At 42.8% G+C, this 4,342-nt stretch overlaps 1 protein-coding gene across 3 annotated transcripts in view; it reads left to right on the top strand.

Moving 5' to 3' along the window:
• Nucleotides 1-4,342, top strand: part of cux2 (cut-like homeobox 2) — a 206,780-nt gene that overhangs the window by 121,390 nt on the left and 81,048 nt on the right. The gene's annotated exons all lie outside the window — the stretch shown is intronic.

The following is a 4,342-nucleotide window of genomic DNA, read 5'->3' as shown; positions in this document are numbered from 1 at the left end:
GATGCTTCCAACTCTGGACACTTGGATTACATTGGACGAGCAGTATGGAGGACTTTTATGGACCTTTCTGCCTCGGGCGCCATAGACCTCCATTATTTGAATGTCAGCAGACAGCAAGAAGCCTCCCAGATCTCCAGATGCATTTGAGATATCAAAAAAGTACTCTAGAGTGTTGTTCAGCATGGGGGTGAGTAGAAAATGAAGGCTAATCATGTTTTGGGTGTACTATTCCTTTAAGGCCTCCTCATAAAGTCTTAACCTGACCGAACACCTTCAGAACCCCAGAGAATGTTCCAGACGCCATATTGACTCTATGCCATGAAGAATCAAAGCAGTTCTGAAGGCAAAAAGAGGTTAGCAATGCTAGCATGGTGTTTCTAATAAAGTGGCCTGCCTTGGGTCTTCCAATGCAGACAGTTTTTCTCCTTTAGCCACTGCCAGGAAAAATTAGCTTTTAGAAGCAGTGGGAACACCTCACTCACCCGTGTCAAACGACTCGGCAAAAGTGACCTGCATTAAAATCGCCTCGGCTCTGATTGGCATGCTGTGGGAACACCAGAGCCGGCTTGATCTGCTAAATTACGTGATACCATTGAACACAACGTATGGACGTCAACGATCCATGCTAGTCGTGTTTGATTTAACAAGCCAAAACATCTCTGCTTACAGGACTCGATGTTAACCATCGCCCGATCTCCCGGGGCAAGTAGTTGTTATTGTTGGGACAGTACAAATTTCATTGCATTTGTCCGCCGGGAAAGCGCGATGATCGCAAAAAAAAAATATTTATCACTCAAAATTACTTTAAAATCACCGACATTCGATGACAGCGACCCAGAAGCGTTGCCGGCTCCATTTTTGTTGTTTTGTACACATTCTCGCGTGATTTGAAAAAGCTGGGTGATTTTCTACCAGATGGCGTGATTTTTGTCCACCTAGCGGTAATTTTGATGTAGTTACCAAAACGACAAACGTGATACCATTGAACACAACGTATGGACGTCAACGATCCATGCTAGTCGTGTTTGATTTAACAAGCCGAAACATCTCTGCTTACAGGGCTCGATGTTAACCATCGCCCGACCTCCCGGGGCAAGTAGTTTTTATTGTTGGGAGAGTACAAATTTCATTGCATTTGCCCGCCGGGCAAGTGCAATGATCGCAAAAAAAGAATTATCACTCAAAATTACTTTAAAATCACCGACATTCGATGAAAGCGACCCAGAAGCGTTGCCGGCGCCATTTTTGTTGTTTTGTACACATTCTCGCGTGATTTGAAAAAGCCGGGTGATTTTCCGCCAGATGGCGTGATTTTTGTCCACCTAGTGGTCATTTTGATGTAGTTACCAAAACGACAAACGGCTGCATTTATTTTGTCAGGGAAAACTAATCCTGAGTCCGTTAAAAGTCAGGGAATTCTGAAATGATGTCGGAGTGTGGAAACCCTGTATAGAATAACTATGTATAATGATTCTCTAGAAAAGTCACATTATATTAATAGTATTATCTTGTATAAACATACCGTGACTCTGAAATAAAACTTTTGTCTTGTGATTTATCTTAAGTTTTTAACCTGTCAAGTTTTTTTTTTTTAGATTTTTAACATTACAATTTATATTTTTCCAAGCACACAACAGTTTAAAGCAAAGTTTAGTTTGAAAAGAATGTGCAGGAAGGATTGAAAAGCATGTTAACACGGTAATGTAGGCTTGAGTTCATTATCTGACGCATGCAGATACACACCAGGAACCTGGAAACTTTTAAAAAACAAACATGTTTCATTGATATATATACAAAAATGAATATTAGGAACTATTTTTATCAAACATTATACTGGGCAAGTAAAAATTGTTTCTGGGCAAATGAATTGTGAAAGTCACTTGCCCAAAGGGCAAGTGGTAAAAATCCTTAACGTCAACCCCTGGCTTAAATTCTATAAATATGGTGCAGCAGTGGTGATAGAAATTCGGACAAATAATAGAGCACACTGACTACGCTCTCCATTGTTTGCTTTCCAGATGTCTGTTGCACTGGTGACATCTTGAAAGCTAATCCAGCGTGATGATGTCATCATCAGACACACAGCTGCAGTGGGACAGAGGCCATGCAGGGGTTACACCAGCTTTTTTTCTCAGTGGGAAGGGAGTCATATTACTGTTGTTGGCGGGTCGACCCATGTTTTAAAAACAGGCGTTAACCTGCTATTTTCAGTGGGAAAGAGGCTTTATTAGGCCGATAATGAGGCTGGTGTTTGGAAGAGGATTTTTGGACATTGTCGGCTCATCTCCACCATGTTGCTTTCTCCAGCCCCTCTGCAGGGATCTCTCATCGCCTCTGTTCTTTTTAGCGGATGCGGCTTTGGCACCATGTTCCTCCTCACTGAAACAAAGGCAGCGCTGACACCTGTAATTAATTAGGGTATTATGCATTCGGCAATGATAATTGCCTCACTGGAAAGTCACCAGCCTTCTAAGAGGGAGAGAGGAGAGAGGAGGATAGAGAGCGCTATCCATCATAGTGTGGCGCTCTCTCTGCCTCTTTCACCCGTCTCTCTTCCCCCCAGTGTCACGCTGTCTCACCTTGACTAGTTCGGGCAGGACTAGAGGAATGCTGTCAACATGTGTCTGAGGGCGAGATATGCAGCTGTAGGTCCCGCGGTGCCAGAACCGCTCCACTAGCAGCCTGCCAGGGTCCGGCTCACATTGGCACAGCTACCCATGACACCCCATCTGTTGGAGCTTTGTTCACTCGCTGCAGTAAAGCACTGAGATAATGGAGGAGCTTTATTTTTATAATTAGTCCTTACCTGCGCCTCTCCTCTCAACTCTTATCAGTTCTCCCAGCACCAAAATCCGGTCCAGGAGCATTCGCAGTCGCTTTTCACAAGGCTTTCCTTTCAACACATCAAACTTGTGCCTTCATCTCATCCTCGGCACACCCGCAGTCCCTCCCATCAAGCCCTGATAGATCCATTTTCAACAGGCACACTTTTCTCAAGGTTTAGGTCATTCGCTGCATGAAAGGTTTTTTTTTTAAAGCAAAGCACAAAGAAAATGACAACTCCTGCCTTTTGATGTACAAAGACAGAGAAAAGATTTGTTGTCTTCTTTCCGTCTGTCTCCTGACTTTGACTTTGTCATGACTTTGAGGCTGATGCTTTGTGAATTTTGTTGAGGGGCTGGAACGTCAGTGGTTCTGCTGGCTGCTGATGGAGAGGGGGACCCAGAAGCCACCTGCTGCGTGGTGGAGACAGCAGGCCCTTTGATCTGGGTTTAATGTCGTGCCATGTTCTGTCTCTCAGGCGGCTCCATATGCCATGTCCTCTGGGATTAAGTTAGCTCCACCTTGATCTGCCATCTCTCCAAGCCACAGTCATTAGCATCATTCTTCTAAACCATGTTGACCCAAAGTTCTGACATGCATCACATCTCCTGATGCCATTTAAATATGGGGTGACATTAGTATAAACAAGATTTAATATTGTAGAAAATAATGATTTATTCCAAAAATAAATTTCACATCATCTGGATTTCATGTAAGGATTTCATTGAAATATATTGATGCAGAAACAAATATTCAAAATACCTTTTCACAATTTCTGAATTTTTGTAATAATTTATTTGATATTTATTGATGCAGAAATAAACATATAGTCAAAACAGTTTTTGCACATAAATGCAAATTAAAGGAATTCTGCATTTTTCTGCACTCAAGGGGCGAGGCTACTTTTGAAAATCTTCCGCAAACTGATTAAAGCACTTTCCCATGGCTACCACTAGGGGGCAGTGTATGTAAATTGAAGGAGAAGTTAATTTCCAAAAAGAAAACTGCAGGAAATACCGGCTGAATGGGTCTTTCGCACGTGACATCACGCCCTGTGCATTGTGGGTAATTAGTGCCATATTGGGGGGTTACCGTGCGAGAAATTGGAACCAGTGCAAGGACCAGCTAAGGGCTAACGAAGGAAAGTGGGGATATTTTGAATGGCTACTACTATAAATGACCTGTTCCAGTGGATCTACAGAGCCTACCTGAAGCGGTTTCTTCCTGTATGCAGTGCAGCTATCGTAGCTAACCAGAGGTTGATGTATTCATCTGCTGGCCGATGTTTTAGGTTGATATTTGGCTCTTTTTCTTGTACCAATGGCTGATTTGCACAAACGTTTACAGATGAATTAGTGCAGTTCTGCTCTCATGTGAAGCACATGCATTGCCTCTTCCTCCATCTGTTGTTTATTCAAGTCAATTCAGTTTATTTCTATAGCGCCAAATTCACAACACACGTCATCTCAGGGCACCTTACAGTTCATCCAGATCTTCCAGTCAGATTGATACAAAGTTT

This window comes from Cyprinodon variegatus, unplaced genomic scaffold (assembly GCF_000732505.1).
Source record: "Cyprinodon variegatus isolate N-32 unplaced genomic scaffold, C_variegatus-1.0 Scaffold440, whole genome shotgun sequence".
In the NCBI taxonomy this organism is placed as follows: domain Eukaryota; kingdom Metazoa; phylum Chordata; class Actinopteri; order Cyprinodontiformes; family Cyprinodontidae; genus Cyprinodon; species Cyprinodon variegatus.
This window is presented reverse-complemented; position numbering and strand designations above follow the sequence as displayed.